A 20,195-nucleotide genomic window follows, 5' to 3' on the forward strand; every position below is an offset into this window, starting at 1 on the left:
TAAACAGGAAATAGAGAAACCAGCTTGCAAGTCAAGATTAATCTGATTTCACTCTTACACTTATTTATAGAATTAGTACAAACATTGTTGTCCTGTACTTACAGAATAGAAGACATTTATCAGTAGGCCTCTGACCCGCTCATAAGAAAGCAATTATCTAAGTTGTAGCAGAGGTATTAGATATTGGGTACCACACTGGCTGTTGTCAAGGAAAGGAAACAGGGGATGTAAAGGTTAGTGATGCCAATTAAAAAGTATAAATTTAAGAAGTTTCTTTTGAATTGCATAGCAGTGTGAAGTGCTCTTTAGAAGAATCCTTTTCTGTAACTACAGAATTTCCCAATCCTGTTATAATGCATTATCTGTATTATGCTATCTTCCATACTTTAATTCAGTAAACTAAGGGTAATGTTCAGAGTTTCTTGTAGTAAAAAACACATAACAAACAATATGAAAATATTTACTGACTATAATGGAAGTAAGGAAACGAAGTGTTGGTCATTTCCATGTGTATTAAAAGAACTTTTCTGAATTGTCTTTCTGTAACAGAAATATTTTCACTTAACTCTTTCCATTTGCTACCAAAAGGTAGCAAGAGACCTAAGTTTATTCTTTAAAATTGAAAATATACTGAAGCTAAATACATTTTGTAGGACTTTATTTCTATTGATATTTATCTATGACAGTCTCCTATTTTAGGATACTTTGATATTAAGTGTGGAGTCAGGTACCTTGTAAATTGGCATTAAATTATTGTTTGCTTATCACACATTATTGAATGTGAACAAAAGCCATCTAACTTTGCGGACTCTGACACTTAATGAACTGAAGCCTATGAAATTGTGTTTAAGACTGAGTGACCCAAATTTGGGTCTGTTTTGATGGTGGAAAAACTTTGATTCAAGTTTCACTGGTATCTCATTTAAGCAAAGAAAAAAAGCAATGAATTTCTTTCAGTCAAAACAAGCACTCTTTCCTCATTGAATGAACACTGAAAGTATGAAAATATTCTTAGTATACTATTTAATTATATTCATTTGAATTAAAGTACATTCAGGATAAAATTAAAATACTATAAATTTGACTTCAAAAAATTTTGATGAAACACAATATTCAGGTGTTAGATAACAATAGCCTGTGAAGTCAGAATGATTTTTCATATACCAAAGAGAGAGGAAGATTTCCTTTAAAAACATTCATTTCATAAAATATTGCAAAGTATAATTATGGAGACATCTACTTTTTTGTTAATTTCACTAGCTGTCACCAATGGCATGAATCTTTCAATATCATTATAAAGACTTACAGGTTTTTGAAGACAAGAGCATAGAAATTTAGGTCATGAATGTTGAGTGTTACACTATAAGGACTGCTTGGGAGGTGGATGCAATAGAGACAGACACAAGGAAGACAAAACCTGGTACTCCACAGAATAAAGATGGGAGAAAGTGATAAATCGGAGGGGCTTTAGACAGGAATGGAGGGAAATTAAATTAGAATTTTAGAAAATAGAGAGCATAAAGTGATTAAAGTAGAGGGCAAAATGGAGAGAAAAGTGATATCTGGATTTATTTTAAAATATTGCAACGATACCAAGATCGAAGAATTGTTCACATTTTTTGTGCCAAAATCATATCATTAGTAAGAAATCACATAAAAACACACTGTTGAACAGGAGATGTGCTTCATTTCATGTAGAGAAAAAAAGCTTTCCAGAAAGACTATTAATGACATCTTGTTTTAAATACTTGATGCAGATATCTTTAAAGAATTAGAGGAAGGAAATTGGATGTTTATTGCTTCATTGGAGAGTTTGCTGTGAGAAAGTTTAATTCTAATAGTTTCTACTCAAGTTCACTTACAGGGAGCAATGCTGATGGAAACTATCTTCAACAAAGCAAACTTACCTGATTTTTATTTGAGGCAACAAAATGTAAATATTATACTTCTAGTTTTCATAAATTTAATTTTATGCAAACATGCAAATTGTACTAAAATGTGTGTAATAATCCTGATTCTTTGACTTTTAAGTATATAAAAACTATTTTTTATTTCTTAGGGAGAATAAAAAATAATAAAATGCATTAGCAATACAGAATTTCATTCAACAAGATGATAGGAATTCAGCAATGCGTGTTACATTGCATATTGTTGTCTTCAAATTAGTTGTTCAGATTACCAAATCTGAGCATGCAAAATTGTCACAAAATTAAAAAGAAGAAAAAAATTAAGAATTAACTGTTCCTTTCAATAGGCCAGTAGAAGTCAGCAGTACACTTATCTCAGTTATCCTCTGTGTGTGTGTGTGTGTGTGTGTACACATATATATTTTTTTCCTTTCTCTTTGTTTCTTTTCTCCTTTACTTCATCCCAGTTGTTTCTTCCCTTTGAACAGTTTCTTATCCTTTCACAGAATCTATTGTACCTTGCAGATTTTATTTACCCTTACAGGTTCTTACACTAGGGAGACAATATGATGTTTACAGATGCAGGCCTGATTTATTTCACTTATTAGTATGATCTCTAGTTGCATCCATTTACCTATAAATGCCTTGAGTTTATCTTTTTCTATAGCTAAGCAATACACCATTGTATGAAAATACCACACCTTTTTTAATCCATTCTTCAGTTGATGGGCATCTGGGTTGTTTCTACCCTTTAGCTATGACAAACTGCACAGCTATAAGCATGGTTGCATACATATCACTGTGATACGATGTCTGTAGTTCTTCTGGAAAATTACCCAGAAGGGAATAGTGGGTTGAATGGGACTTCTAATTTTAGTTTTTCGAGGAATCTGAATACTGATTTCTATAGGGGTTGTACCAGTCTACACTCCCCCCAAGAGGGACAGTTAGCTAAAATTTATTTCCCAACTAGTAGGTTTTCTTTTTACTCTATTGAAGATTTCTTTTTATGTGCAAAAACATTTCAGTAAGATAAGATCCCAGATGTTGATTCTTGAAGTATTTCTCATGAATTCTGGTTTTTATTCATGAACTCCCTGCCTATCCCATCTCTTCAAGAGTTTTACTTACTTCTCCAGTAGATTTAGTGTTTCCATATTAATATTTAGATCTCTAGTGCTTCTAGTGGAATATGTAGATCTCTAATCCATTTTGCCTTTAGTTTAGTGCCTGGTGATAGACATGGATCTAATTTTAGTCTTCAAATTGTGGAAAGCCACTTTTTCCAGCACTGGCTATCTTTCTTCCAGTGAACGTATTTGGCCCCTTTGTCAATGATAAGGTGATTGAGTGTGTTTGTAGTCATGTCTGCATCTTCTAATCTGTTCCACTGATTGTCAGGTTGATTTTATTGCAAGGACCATGCTGATGTTATCACAGTAGCTTCCTAGTAAGGTTCAAGTCAGGGATTGTGATGCCTCCTGCCTTTCCTTTTTTGCTCAGGATTGCTTTTGCTATTCTAGGTCTCTCTGGTTCCAAATGAATTTTGTGAATGTTTTCTCTAGAACTGTGAGGTATACTAAATGTGTTTTAATCAGGGTTGCACTGAATATGTATAACAATTTTGGGAGTATGGCCATTTTCACAGTGTTGGTTCTTCTATTTCATGAGCAAGAAATATCTTTCCATTGTCTGAGATCTTCTTCGATCATTTTTTTGCAGAGCACTATGATTGTCATTGTATAAATCTTTAATTCAACCACGCATGGTGATGCATGCCTGCAACCCCACCACTCAGGAGGCTGAGGCAGGAGGATCACTGCAAGTTCAAGGCCAGCCTGGACTACAAAGTGAGCTCAAGGCCAGCCTGAACTGCATAGCAAGACCTTGTCTCCAAAAGACAAAAAAAAAAAAAATAAAGAAAAAAAAAACAAAACAAAAAAATAAAACGAAAAGATCTTTAATTCCTTTGTTAGATTGAATCCTAAATATTTCTTTTTTGGATGCTATTTTGAAAGGTTTTGTTTCCCTAATTTATCTCTCAATGTGTTTGTTGTTTGTGTACAAGAATGCTATTGATTTTTGAGTGTTGACTTTGTATCCAGCTATGCTACTGAATTTGTTGATTAATTCTAGGTGTCTTCTGGTAGAGTTTTTGGGATCTTCTATGTAGAGCATCATGTCATCTACAAATAATGATAATTTCACTTCTTCCTTTTCAATCCTTATTCATTTTATTACTCACTCTTGTCTAATTGCTCTGTCTAAAGTTTTCAGAATTATATTGAGTAAGAGTGGTGAAAGTGGACATCCTTTCCTTATTACTGATTTTATTGTGAAAGCTTTCAGCTTTTGTCCATTTAGTATGATGTTGGCTGTTGGTGTTTCACAGATGGCTTTTATCGGCTTGAGGTAAAGATAATCTCTTCTGTAGGTTTATTACCATGAAAGAGCATTGGACTTTCTCAAAAACTTTTTCTGCATCTATTGAGATGATCATTTGAATTTTGTCTTTGGCACTATTGATATGGTGTATTTATTTTATTTTATTTTATTGAACTTATTTAACAACCACCACCACAACAACAAAGAATCAGAACATATGGGAACAATGCCTTATTCTTTTTTTACCTAAGTGATTATTTCTGATCTGATTTCTTCTGTAGCCTGATGATGTTGTTTTTTTTACTTCAGGTCCTATCATTTCAGAAATTTCAGGTGTGTGACATCCAAGTTCTTCTATATCATTGTGTCTTGGACTTGTTCTGGATGGGCTAGAGGTCAGAGATTGCAGTTTACTCCTTATTTGTGTCATTTTTAAAGCTCCAGAAGTTCACCAGATCTCAGTGGCATTCCTGTGATGGTGGAGGGGCAAGGCATGTCTCAGTGAGACCCCTGAGACTGTTCAGGCCTCAGCATCACTTCCAGGAATGGTGCAGAAGTGTGTAGCTCACCAAAGCTTCCAAAGCTGTCCTCCTCATTCCTGGGATGGTGTGCATGCCTGACATTGCTCATCGATGCACCTGAAGCTCCCTAGGGCACACCATTACTCCCACAATGTTGGGGGGACATGGCATTGCTCACCAAGGCTCCCAAAGATATCCAGGGCTCAGCACCCATCCTGAAATGGTGGGAAAGTGGGGTCATGGCTTACTGAGACTCCAGAAGCTGCCTAGAGCTTGGTGTCACTCCCCAAAAACTTTATTGTATTTTATTTTTACTGTTATTAGTACATATTAGCAATAATGGTGATTAAATTCACGGTAGAGGATCAGTATGTGTACATAACATATTTCGATTCCATTCTAGCATCAGCATCAGATTCATTAATTTATCATATAAGACTATTTAAAGTTAATTATCATATATACAGATTTGAAAACCAGACTAATAGGCCAAAGTACACAGAAAACACATAGGACAATTGTCCCAATTCAAGGTATACTTTTACATACCTTGTCCACTGGGCTGCAATATCTTTTTTATCTTTCTTTTATTTTTTCACTTCATAGCTATGTATATATTGAGTTTTTTGTATGAGAGAAACCATGTGATATTTAAAGTTCTGTGTCTAAGGTACTTCACTTAACATTATGGCTCTCAAGGTGTTAACATTTTGCTATGAATGACTCAAATGTATTCCTTCTTATGGCAGAGTACTGTGTCACTTTTCAAAATCCACTTGTCTATTGATGGACATATAGGCAATTTCTAAGATTCAGCTCTTATGATATTCACTGCTATGAACATGGATATGCATATATCACTGTGGTATAATGTTTTTAACTCTTTTAAAAAGATATGTGGAGTGAGAATAGCTGAGTCAAATGAAATTTTTTACTTGTTGATTTCTGAGGAATGCTAATATTGATTTCCATAGTGGTTGTATTTGTTTACAGTCCCATCAAAATGGAGAAGTGTTCCTTTTCATGAGCATCTTTATTTTAAATGTGTGATAAAAGTAGCTGCATGCTATCCAACAGTGAGGCAGATTCTTAGAAACATTATGATGTGTCTTTTTCCATTTTAATCACTGGATCTGGTACTTTGACTGCTTGCCCTTCACCGAAGTTCGAATGTCCATGAAAAGTAAGCATTTTCAATTGATTCAAGACATCAGTGTAGATTTGACATCACAACAAAAGACATCAAGAAAAGGGCCTTCCAGAATTGCTTCAGAAAGTGGCAAGAATGATGCAATAGATGTGTACAATGGTAGGGGAATTATTTTGATGGGAAGGAAAGGCAATGTGGACACAGTAATATTTTTTCAAATTTATACACAGATCATATTTTTCAATTACATCTCAAAAATGTGGAAACAAAAACTGTGAAAGTTACAGAAGGAATGAGTAGAAATATGATTACCAAGGAATGATGGATGGGACAATTAGGCAAATAGCTAATTGGGTGAGGTCCTTTGTATAATGGGGCAAAATCCATCTCTCAACTCTCAAGAACTAATTTCCTCCCAGAACCATACATCTTAATATCACCATATTGAGTGGTAAGATTTCAACAGATGAATTTGCTGGTGACTACAAACATTTGAACATTCTTTGTAAAATTTTCTGTTTTAAGTGTTCAGGTTAACCAATCCCATGAGACTATTTACATAATAATAACTATATATAAACTAAAAGATTTACATTCTTGGAATTAAAACTCTAGTTATTATAAAGGACCAGAACTGTACACTGGGCATTTATTTGGGTATACACAGTATGAAAAGATGGCTTTGAATTAGTAGATAGTACTTAAAATGGAAAGATTTCACAGATAATCCAGAAATGAGAACTTATTTAACAACCACCACCACAACAACAAAGAATCAGAACATATGGGAACAATGCCTTAATTTTAGCATGACATAGGTTGGCTAGAGACCAGCAGACACTAACTCAGTTAAATGAGGCGTGTACTTGCCAGTTTGTCATGGTGAACTTTCTATTGCCTCTTAACATCAGTAAAACACCTGCTTAACACAGCCTAGCCCACAACCTGGCTCTATCTACAGTTAATGCCAAATGGAGCCATATGCATTTTGATGACACAATTGTGTCAGGGAGTTTTTATAATTAGGAAACAAAATCAAAGAAATTTAATAAAAATTGTGTTTCTTTTTATAGTAGAAAGTTTAGAAACACTCTGGATAAAATAGAAACGAAGCTTTCTAAGTATGTAAAGGAAGAGGGGTTGAAGGGAGGGGAGGGGATCAGAAAAAAAAGGAATTGATATATATCACATACAGGTATAAATTTCCTATGATGAATATGATCATTATGTAATCTAAATTGTACCAATAAACTTAATTAAAGTAATTATATAGAACAAGTTTTATGCTGTCATCTAGAAAGCAGCATCAAATTGAATTCTGGAATTGGCAGTTCCCAGTTTTGCCTTTTTTTTTCTGGTGCTGGGGTACTGAAGATGCTAGGCAGGAGATTTCCAACTTGAGCTATAACGTGAGGGCACAGTCACTAGTTGTAATCTCAGGGAATTTATTTTATTTCTGTAAGTCTTTCTTATGTCAAAAAAGAAATCGCTGGGATATCAACATCTATCATAGATTCATTTTTCGTATTAAATAAAATAAACGCTTGCTTAGTGTCTTTCCTGGAAAACACTGTTTGCATTATAATTCTATTAAAGAAATCTTTCTTTAACTTTTGCTGTGAATGTGTATATCATATCTCTGAGAACTTTAAGAATTAATTGAAAACAGGGTATCAATAATCTCTTAACTCTGAGGATGGTTTTCATATCCTTTTCAAAGAAATGAAGCACATGTTACTCCATATGAGATCATTGACATCTGACACCTTTTCTCAAGTGAGGGAGAATGATATTCCAATGAACAGATGTTTTACTATGTAAGGAAAAACAAAGGTCATTCTCCATGCTCTGAATGTGTTTTATACAGAAACATGTAAGTAGGTTTCAAAATGAATACCTTGGTTTCTGTATATGGCCATGTGTAATTCTTTTAGATTACAAAATCTGTGATCCTTCATACATGTAGGACAGTAGAATTTTCAAAAGTCTTAAAAGACTAACCCCAAATTTTCACAGTCTCTCCAGAAGGCACTGGGGGTGATGTGTAGTAATCTCTATATTTTAAAGAAAGCACTAAATTCATTAGTAGATGAAAAAAATTTTCACTTTGGACTTCATATGGGATTTTATTTTTTATTTTTTGTATAGCAGAGAAATTTTGATTGCTCCTGTACAACAGTTCTTGCTTCAGTGCAAGATTATGCAGCAAGATCAAGTTCATGTAGGGACACACATACGTACACATGCTTCCTACTTTTTTTTTTAATCTAAATTAGCAAGATCTATTGACATAGAAAATAAGCATACGAACTTGGTTGAACATCTTTGCATTAGCTTTTCATTCAGTTATTGACAGCATACCACACTGCCCTGTTTCCGGTCCAAACTCCTCTTGTCTCTCGATATAAACCGTCCTGTCTTTTCCAGCCTTAGCCTGCGTCTTCATGCATCAGGACTTTGTGCCAACGCATTCAACGTTAAGACTCTTTTCCAGAAATCTGCTACATCAATTATAACTACTCATAAATGAGTCAGTTGTGAACCTTCCATTAACATACGAGGGCAGCAGCTTCTGGTTACTTAAACTGATGATAATGCCATAAAATTTTTCTCATTATTGTGCAATGACACAAACTCATTGGTGGGAAGTAATCATGTGTATAAAATAAACCATGCTCATGTTTTTGTCTTTGTTGTTGTTAATTTGTTATTTTTTAAATTCTAACATTACATAAAAATAATTTAAAGATTCACAGGAGATCCACACGTGAGAAGATATTCATTAATATAAAAATCCATACCTACAAAGTGGGCTGTCTAATCCACGACTGTTGAGACACTCTTTGATAGTGGGATACATTTTTATTTATATGAAACACACACACATGCTAAGCATTCTCTTTAAATGCATCTCATCTCTTTCTAGAATTGTTCTCATTAGTGTTCTCTAGTTTCTTTCCAAACTGTTCTGTATATCAGGGTATACCCATACTGTTAGGTCATTATCCCTTATGGGAAAACTAATCACCAGGTGGAAAACTACAAGTTTTGCATAATGGGAGAAATCCCATTAGTTCTTCCTCAAATCCTGGACCCAGACACTGTGATTTTTCAAATGATTTTAAAAGAAATTTTATACAACACAAAAATGTTAATATTCCTCTGATTTGATGCATAAGTTCTATGTGTCAGGGTGGCCTGAACTTCATTTACACTGCAGCAAAATATTTTTATTTATTTCATTCTCAATAAAAGGAAGCAGCTTTAGTTTTTCTGAGGGGGTGAATTTTAAAGGCATTGCATCAGCAAATGAGGTGAGAGGCATTAAACGTTTTTTCTTAATGACAAGTTGTTTAATATGTAATTATTTGTTTCTTGTGCCCAAAATCTTCAGTGGGAAAGCCCTGTTTTTCAGAGTTTATCTGGCAAGTATCTTATTATGTCATCTAGAGTAGCTGATTTTTTTATCTCTAGGTTTAGTAAGCATCAACGAAAAAGAGCTTGATATTTTGTGAAATTCAAGGCTATCCAAGTCTCAACAGACAATAACACAACAAAGCTGAAAGTAACAAAACTTAGTTAACACAGTGAATTGTATGATTGTCACTGTCAGGTGAAAGTAAAATCGTATTTATTTCATTCATTAATCACTACACAGATATAGCAGTCTTTAGATGAATAAATAGCTACATTACAAAAAAACAATGAATGGATGGATGTAGATCTGCTCCCAAATGTTTAGGTCTGGAAATGTTATTTGAAGTTCTATCTGATCACAGTGAAAATTCACATTGTTGGAGAACATCTGGATGTAGGACATGGAAAACATGAATGCTGAAGAGCCATGAGGTAGGAATCACTGCTCTTTACATCTTTTGAATATGGCTTTAATCCTTATATGATTTCCTCAGGGATGAAGTATTCTTTCTACTTTTTACAATTTGTATTCCAAAGCCTTCCTAGAGCTTTCAATAACCCATTATTACCATAACAGCTCTTACTACATGAGTTAGGGGGATAATTTAGAAGTTCTTCCAGCTGCCAAATACATATTCCAATTATGTATCTCTAATGTGGTAAAAATATATATGCAAAGTGGAAACTATAGTCACCAGATCCCAGTGTTTGATGAACTCGGTAATATGCTTTAGTTGGCACCTGACAAAACTCAGTCCTATTGATAGGCCATCATGGTGAGTTGGATTTCTAGAGGATATCTTTAAAATATTACCAATATCTATTAATCACTGAACTGTGAAGGTATTTTCCTTTCTCCAAATACAGTCACCATAGAAAGTAACTTCACATTTTTCTGGGTGGGATTTAGAAATTATTTACAGTATACAGCTATGACATGGTTTAAGGACATTTATTTAAAGGAATTCAACTTTCCCTTCAGTAAAGAAACCTTGGATGTATAAACTTTGGAATTGAGGGATAGTGCACATTTTCTCATTGAGGTGACTTAGACAGAGTTTCTTCACAACATACATAGAATTTTTTTGGGTTTATATATCAAATAATATTTCACTAACCTTACAATTTTTTCATATTTAGAAATCTAGTAATTGGTCAAGCTCACCAATCTGTGTATGTCTAATATTCTATTTGCCAGTCCACATCAGCTGTTCATTTGATGGGCAATTTTATAAGGATGATTAAATTTTAGGACCTGAACTTTTGGACTTCAGAATTCTATCATTCTCATGGCAAGCAATGTTTATTTCAGTGGAGGCATCTTTCAATACTTTGTAAAGGAACTTGTAATTCGGGACTTAAATTCATTCTAGCATTTTCATCTCCCTAGCTATTTGCATTTCTTGTACTTTCTTTTGCCAGAGATGTTCTGGCATCTCAACCTCAATGCATATTTTCCACCTTTGTCTAAAGCTTTTACTGAATCAACCAAAGTGTTACATCTACATCCAGCTGTTGGAAATTTATGTTAAAATACGACTAAGAAAACTGATACATATGAATAAATTTAAGTCAATCTGTGCTACATAATATCCAACATACTTAGAATCTATTTCTGCTCCTGTCCTTCAGATTGTTGGTATTATAAGTGGTGACATCTTGCAGGTAATTTTATATAATTCATTTTTGGTAAAACTGCCTTATATATACATAGAAATATGTTTAGTATGGATGTGGGGGCAAAGAGGCCTGATGAGGGTGGGCCTCCCAGAGAACAAACAGCCCAGTGCAAAGTGAGGTTTAGGATAAGATCTTTAAGCATGGAGCTGTCTCTATAGAAAGGCAATGATGAAGTCTTCCCCCTGGCAGGGGAAAAAGACTGGAGAGGAAATTTAAGAGTTGAACTTTCATAGTCTCTGACACCAATTAAATGACTCTAACCCCAAATTCAGAAAGTCGCTATTCAATGTCTAAAGCTTTATTTTAAGAAACTCCATTAAGGCGTTTTATTCTACTTGCATTACTATTCCCAGGCTGGCATGGTTAAATTTAGAGTTTAATTGTTAGCCATGTCTGCCCTGTGGCTATAAGAAAATGATATTATTCCTGGTCTACAATGGAAACTCTCTGGTGCTCTGTGTCTTAAACTGATTGTTGCAACATAAGAGCTTACAGTTTTCTTTCAAGAATAGCCAGAAGCAGCTGTACCAAGCCATCGACTTTGCAGTCATCACTTCTTTAGTCATCTCAGGGGAACAGAAATTTTATCCCCAGGAGCACCAATTTCAATAAACAACCATGATAATGGTTTACTTACTACTCATGTAACTATATACCGTTGGTTTTTACCATCCTCTTCCCTGTGGCAATAAAATTTTCACTATGTTTTTATCTTAAATATGTGTATAATCCAATTGCAGAATCCCTATTTAAAAGTCTGCTTTTTGAAACCAAATCTAATAGCAAGCAGTATAATATATTCAAATTAAAAGATAGAATCCACACTAGATCATTCAATGTAGGTGGTGCAGAATATGGAAGTAGTCATAAAGGTATTGAAAGAACTGAAAAAGGGGAAAGATGGGCCAACCTAATGTCAATTTCAGAAGTCACTGAGGGCAGTTCTTTATCTGATGATAAAGAACTTACTGCATCTAGAAGGTGTGGACACCAGGCAGGAGCTGAAATCCTGGAACCAGAGAAGCTGTGGGGGCTGCCTGTGGGAGCTGGGTAATAGAAATTGATGCATGGTAAAGCTGAAGCCTGAGCCCATTCTAGAGACAACACTTAAAAATGGAAGAAATTTACCTGACTCTTTTGTACTCTGTGATTGCCAGTGTTCTACCTTCATTCCCCTTTGGTAGCCCAATGGATGAACTTACCTGACTCAGTAGGAAAAGGGACCCGGGGAGAATAATTTCTATGTGTCATTTCCCCGAAGTATAGGGGACAGAAAGTAAGTGGATCTGAGAGAAACAGGAAAATAATTGGTACAATATTTTTATGCATCTGTCTCCAAATACTTTATATATTCTAAATGGAAATAGAATGTTCATGTATAAAAAGAGACAATGAAATTATTTACATAATAGTTGGAAAAATATAAGGAAGTAATTTTTGTCAGATTATTCACAGCACTAGATAAAGGAACTTAGTATAACAGGAATGTATACTCCACTTTTAATTTTCTATTGGTGCTGTAACTAATCACCACAAACTCAGTGTTTACATATTAACTTTTCAGGGCTTTTCTCTTCTTCTTCAATCCTTGTCTCTGTTTTAGTTTTCTACTGCCAAATGACATGTATTCACAAACTTAACATGTTGAGAACATAACCATTTATTAGCTCACAGTTCTGTAGGTCAAATATCTGGGTCAACTCAATTGGATTTGTCCAAGTTCTCACAGACTGACATTTTTATGCCTGTCAAGTTTGGCTCAGGACAAGAATATACTACTGAGCTCATTCATTGAGACTGAATTCATTTCCTTTGGGTTCAAGACAGATGTGTCTGTTCCCTTGCAGGCTTTCACCCAGGGGTGGCTTCTTCCTTTGGTACATGGCTCTCCATGTTTGAGCCATCAAGGGCATATCAAATCCTACTTCAGCTTCAAATTTCTTTCTCTTGTGCTGCAAGTTAGACAGAGGGAAAAAAAAATCTCTTTTTAAGGGTTGATGATTACATCCTGCCCATGTGAGTAATCTCTCTACTTGAATGCCAACTGTGCCAATTGATGGGTCATAATGAAAGGACTGACATCTCATTATATTCACCAACTCCAGGGATTAGAGTGAGACATGACAAGGGGCCATTTTGGGATCTCAGCTTGCCACAGTGGCACTCTCTCATAAGGAGCAGAGAGAATTAAATTCTCATGACAATGCACATTTTGTGTTTCAAGAATAATAGCACTGTCTACTTTTAATGCTGGATAATGCAATGAATATTTAAGAATAATATGGGGAATTATTTCATACTGACATTTAACTCAATTCCTGGAAAAGAAAAACTTTGGTATTTGTGAAAATATACAAATAGTTCCATAAATTTATAGGAGAGAGAATGTTGTGTTTTTTTTTTTCAAAAAGGGAGAATTTTTTTTTAAAGAAAATAACACCATAGGAGAAAACATACGATGATAAAAATATTTAAATCCAAAGATTTTAATACAGTTTCTTAGAAGTGTGACTTTGTGGTAGCTTTCTTTTTCATAAGAAAGGAGATATACTTGAGTGTCATGTAATTTTCTGGCCTTGACTCTCTCTGAATGTGGACTTGTCACTGCACATTAGCTGTGCTAGAGCTAGAGAACAAGCACATAGACAGCAAGCCTACAATAATAATTTACCTTCAATTTCAGAGCCTTTTCTAACATGAGACATCAGTGGATAAGAAAAATATCTAGGGACCAGGGATATAGTTCAGTGGCACAGAGCCTGCGTGGTAAGCATGAGGACATGAGTTTGATTCCCAGTACAAAAAAAAAAAAAAAAAAAAAAAAAAAAAAATTTCTATATATCTCGGGACTCTTTTCAGTTTTCTGAGATAATTCCTGATTATTTTACAATTATTTAATATTAACATTAACTTCTTTGGAAATAAATTCTCTGCATTGATTTTACTGGAAACTATAAATTCTGAAGGAATAAGAAATCTATCATTGTCATTGTATACTTCCAAGAAAGTAACAATATTACATGTTAATAAAATAGTGAGCTTCGTAAATTAGACATGTGCATAAAACAAACCCTTCTTGTTGGAAACCCAGGTGATTGCCATTAGCCACTTTAGTATCACAGCAGGTTACACGAATTATTATTACTTTCAATTAGCATTCTGACAAGTAGAGGAATTCTTTACTTGCATTCCGATTACATACAGAAAATGATTTGAAAGCATTTCCTCCTTCAAAAACATCAAAGCAAATCAAAGAAATCAGTTCTAATCTTATCCTTATTATCAAATACCTGGAGATCATTAAACCAAATGACAGAGGAAGAAATGCCAATTACAAATGCTGTTTTAAGATGACATTTGATTTTCCATAGGAGATTATTCCAATTAAAACTATATTCAACAAAGATATTCTATTGTTTAGTAAGGATAATTTTGTTTCCTTGTGCTTCTTAATCAATGAACTGACATAAAATATGACATTTTATACTTATAGAATTATTCAATTTCTATTTGATTATTTTCTTGATGTAACACATACTAAGTAATTTTGAATTACTGAATATCATATTAAAATTTCTAGCAAAAATTCTAGTCTCATAGGTTTACATAGATCTATATACTGAAAAAGTCCACACTGACAAACAGTGTTACAGATACTGCAGGTTGAGATATGAGAAATGGTGTGAAATATATTTTATGCAACACTAAATAAAATTGTCTTTCTCATGTTGAAACAGTTAATAATTATATAAGTATTTTCTCATAATGATTTATGGGTGATATTTAGTAGAATTTCCTCACTCAGCTACTTTCTTGGTGTTATTTTTCTAATGTAAGATAAGATAAACATTGCAAAAAATAAATTTAGAATTTTTCTTGAATGGGAAGTAATATAGGTAGCATTGAGCATTAATTGAGCTAGTTGTGACCAATTTGTCCATCTCTAACATAGCAATAAATAGTAGTATCTTGTCATTAATTGTTATGAGAATCATATGAGTTAATATGAGACAATAATAAAAAACAACAAGCACTCAATAAAAGGCAAAGTTAAAAACTAAAATAATACATAGAGTTAATAAGATAAAATTCCAAAGACCTTTTCTGTATTTTTAAATCACAGATTCTCGGCATTATTTCTTCAGACTTTAGCCAATCCTTCTGCAAAAGTAAGTCATCAAACAGAAGAATATAGCAGGACCCTCCAAAAAGATCTTCCCATTTAACCTCATAAGAATGATACAAAGCAATTAGACTATCATAACATTCCATATCTTGTGCCTTTTGTAAAACCTGAAGACAGGAAGTTGTCTAGCCCAAAATAACGTGTAGAACTAAAGGGAAAATATGCTTAAAAAGAACAAAATAACCCCCTAAGAATAGGCCACGTATGGAATTGGATGGTCCCAGGGAAATAACAAAAGCAGCAATAATAGCAAAAGCAGCAAACAAAAACATTCACTGCATTAAGTTAGAAAGCTGTACAACAGTGGAAAATGTGTGTGTGTGTGTGTGTGTGTGTGTGTGTCTTAGAAAGGTCACTGTGTTCAAATAAAGAAACTCAGGCATCTCATTAGGACTTTTTACTTCTGTACTTCATTGTGTGTCTGTATATCCTTGTATATAATTTAAAATAACGATGAAAATAGTTCTATTTGCTCCTGGTGATGTGCTTAATTTGTGTTAGACACAGTGTCATAAAAAGTGTACCAATGATTTGGTGGCCATGAAGGTCACCTGAACACTTTGGCTGTATTCTACTTGAGAGGGTACAGCCGTTGATGGAGGCTGTGGTCTTTCTGTATTCTAACAAGACACTCTAGCTGCTGAAGGATGAAGTGACAAAGGAGTTCAGGAACACAAGCAGAAAGAACATAAGAATAGGAGGTCCTGTCAAAGCATTTTTAGAAGTGATAATAAGTTTGGCCCAGTAGGAGTGGTGCAGATGGGGAAAGAGCTCTGCGCTTGGGTATGATGGAAATACAGCTTTCTGTAATCATGGTTTGGATATTTGATATAAAGAAGTGAAAAAAATTAATGATGGTTTCCGAGTTTGTGGATTGAAGGATGGAAGAATATGCTGCATATCTTTTGCAATAGGGGATTTTCAAAAAAATTCATCTCAACTGTAAGATACAGAGTTTGCTTATGGTGATAGGGCAGTCAAAATTTTAATCTGTCCTCTTAGGGTTTGGGCTTAGGTCTGAGATTTAAATCGACATAAAACAGATGAACAAGAGAAAAGCATAAAAATTTAATTTAAGTTTTATATGATATGGGAGCTCTCATAGGAAATACAAGAGCCAAAGTAGCAATTAAAATCAAACACTTATATACTGAATCAAAGAGTTATAAATGGTGAAATCGCGACAAGGTGAAGTAGCTGGGGCTCAGGTCACAGGCACAGAAAAGTGAGGAGGAAGACAGCTTACAAGGTTTGGGTCTCAGGGGTGACTCAGACTCAGGCTCCTGTATCTGGTGATAAGACTGTTGCTTCCTCTTGATAAAGAGAGGACATCTCTCATAGGGAAGTTTAGATTCTAGTTTCAAGAAACAAAAGTAATCGGTGTCCTTCCTGCACCTAGTTTTCAAAAGCCTTACCTCAAAGTAATGCTTATTTTAAAGTGACATGGTTTCAGATGAGATATTCTGTTACACTTCATGGAAATGTTATCTTGAAGGATTTGTTAGAGCTTAATAAATGCATAAGCCTAAGTATAAATATATAATGTGTGTCTTTTAAAATGTCTTAAGTAAGTTATTCTTAAGTCAGTGTGTCAGGCTGACAAAAGATTTGTAAAACTTCAAAAAGTAAGATAGATGTATAGTTCTTAGAGATCACGTAAAAGAATAGAAATCATTAGAAATTGTAACAAAGTAAGTGAAATCTAAAGGTATTTTCAGTGAAAGTCCTGTTATTCCTATAGCTACTGCAGAGTCAAGACTTTCTTAACAAAAACAGGAAAATATAGACAATCCTTCTCCTAGCAATATGAAGAAAAATCATATTTTAGCAGATTTTTTTCAGAGAAAACATTTCTTTCTATAATACCGTGGATCTCTAGAGAGATACTTCGAGGTTAATATATCTAAAACTCTACAAATACGTACATCTGAACTGTTTTTAGGATGTGAAAATTGCTGCTGTTACTTTATTTCATTACTAAAATACTTTTAGTTTCAAAATTTTCCACCCAGATGAGTTGAAGAAGAAAATCCAGTTCACGGAGAAGAGGCATAAGCAATCCAGAAAGCCAAGAACAAACACGTAGATTGTCTCAAGGGCCACTAGATCTTCCCTCTACACATCTGATTCATTCTTCCCTTTCTGTCCCCAGAAACTTATTTGTCTTCTCTTTCTTCATCACAGAATCATAAAGATCTGTGATTTCACAGTGTCATCATTTACTAGGGCTGGCACTTTTCCTGGTTTCATTATACTTTTAGAAGTGAGGATCTGATCAACCCTACTTCAGCTGAGTACCCACTCATTTCAATTAGGAAGACTGGTCACAAACAACTAGCCTGGATGCTCATCCATGCATCACATTTGGCATGCTCAAAGAGCAGTGTCCAACAAATCACTCACTTGTAAAAGAGAATAAAGAAGCTAGGAAGACTTCAATGGAAAATGAACTCGCAGTGGAAAAAAAGTCAGTTAGCAAGAGGCAGTGTAGGATTAAGATGGGAGAAAAACCTAGACCACACATAAAATCACAAATATATATATATGCAAATATATATAAAATTGCAATATATGTACATATATACACAGACTGTATATGCTTCTTGTTATTCTTAGTTAAGAGATTTATCAGCACTAAAATGGGAAAAATTGGTACTAAAACAACCACACTCATTTTGTTCATGTATTGTTCTCAAATTAAAATACAAACATACACATGCATATATCTTTATGTGTGTCCTTTTTACCCTAAAAATTAAATTTATTCAAAGAAGAAAAGACACAAAATTGACAGGAAAAATGTCCATCCCCTGACTCTCTTCCTTCCCTCCTCCACCTGCTCTTCAGCCCCAATGACTGAACTCCGGCTGGGGGTAGGCAGCAGGACAGCTCCTCTCAGATGAGGTCAGCAACATTGAGGGCATCTCTTTAGTGGAGGTGTTGTATCAAGCCTCCATGCTTCCAGGAGTCATCTTATCTTCTTCCATCACCATGTTAATATCCACACCCTTACAGCCCAAATCCCCACCATGACCCATTTGGTGGATGTAGTTTTCCCTGTTTCCCTGCACATCAATGCCTGTGGCCAGCAATACAGTGGTAATCTGTACTCTGCTAGAGCCAGACTGGAACTCACTCATGATCACATCTCATTTCTTTTGGTCCATATCTCCATTCATGGCAGAGACAGTGAAGTATCTGGATGCATCTTCTCAGTGAGCCAGTCAATGTACCTTTTTGGGTGTTAATGAAGATGACTGCCTAGGTGACGGCCAGGGTTTCCGACAAGTCACACAATGTGTCCAGCTTCTATTCCTGTCTGTCCACATTGGTGTAAAATTGACAGATACACTCTGGGGTCAACTCTTCCTTCTTAACAAGAATCTGAATGGGGTCCCTCATGAACATCTTGGCTCTAGCACATCAGGAAGCATTCTAGCTGACAACAAAATCACCTGGGTGTTGTTGAGTTTTTGGAATATGTCATAAATCTGGTCCATGAATCTATAGCTCAACATTTTATCAGCTTCATCTAACATGAATATCTTGATATATTTGGGAGACAGGTTTCTCTGTTATAGCCTATCAAGCATGCAGCCAGAAGTTCCCCTGGTGACATGGGAAGCTTCTACCTGTACCTTCTGTACCTCAGTATAGGTATGACATAATGCCTCTAGTACAGGTATGACATGAGGCACTTATGTAATCTCCTGATGCAATGACCACCTTTCATATCCAGAGCCAGAGAAAAAGAGATATTCATCTACTAGCTCTGATCACACCAGATTCCTGATTTTTTCCTTTGATACAAGTTCACCCTACAGTCCAGTTTGGCCCCAAACCCAACACACAGCCCAGGATGGCATCAAACCCAGTCGTCCTCCTCCCTCAACTTCTCAAGCACTAGAACAAGAGGTGTGCACCACCGTGCCCAGGTAGGTCCTGAATCTTAATCTCAATGCCTTGTATGTTTCCAACAGCCTGGAAATATGCGCTATTATGAAACCCATTTTGCGCAAGAAACAAGAGCAAAAGGAGCCAGTAATTCTCTCCTAAGACCACACTGTTGGTCTAGGCATTATGGCACCCAGGAAGCTGAGGCAGGTGGACTGCCATGAATTTGAGACCAGCCTGGGATAGATGAGGAGCCCAAGGCCAGCCTGGGCTACACACCTAGACCCAACCTCAAAAACAAAACAAAACAAAACAAAACAAAACAAAAAAAGAACAAAAACAACAAGAGACCACTCCATATACAGCACTGGTGGTGAACCTGTGACACATGTGCCACAGCAGGCTGTTTCAATCATTGAAAGCTCTAAAAGGTTTGCTCTCACTGACCTAGAGGGATAGACAGGGTTTGATTTGTTGCCTAAATACACAGTGATTCACAATAAAACTTGAATAACTTTTAAGTTTCTTTCTCATAAAACATGACACATGTCCTGTGCTTACATTATTTGTGGCTGAAGTTAACATCAGGATGATCACCATATCTGTTCCTCATCTGCAAGTCCAGTGTTTGATTCATTCCCCTTCAAGACCCAAGAAGAGAACAGAGGCCAAGGTTAGGATTTTATTTGTCTCAGGCATGAAACAGCTTTGGCCACCAATCCAGGCATCAAGCTAGGATGAACAAAAGACTGTCATCTGCTCTGCCCCTGACTGATACAGGAACACCACCACCAGTGAATTGTCTCTTTGCCCATTTCCAGGGATTAATGTGTGTCTGTTTATAAGATGAATATAGACATTTACGTATTTATTACATACATCTAACACAGGTATATTTAAATTGCATTATTTTCTTAGGGATTCATTTCATTGTCAAATTAAAAGTATGAGCTAAGGGGTTGGGGATTTAGCTCAGCGGCACAGCGCCTGCCTGGCAAGCGCAAGGTCATGAGTTCGATTCCCGGTACCGGAGAAAAACCAAAAAAAAAAAAAAA

The 20,195-nt window shown here is 35.2% G+C and overlaps 1 pseudogene; it reads right to left on the bottom strand.

Moving 5' to 3' along the window:
- Positions 1–18,141: 18,141 nt before the first annotated feature.
- Positions 18,142–20,195, bottom strand: part of LOC102013317 — a 33,185-nt pseudogene continuing 31,131 nt past the window's right edge.

The sequence above is a fragment of the Chinchilla lanigera genome, unplaced genomic scaffold, assembly GCF_000276665.1.
Source record: "Chinchilla lanigera isolate Chin_1 unplaced genomic scaffold, ChiLan1.0 scaffold00027, whole genome shotgun sequence".
In the NCBI taxonomy this organism is placed as follows: Eukaryota; Metazoa; Chordata; class Mammalia; order Rodentia; family Chinchillidae; genus Chinchilla; species Chinchilla lanigera.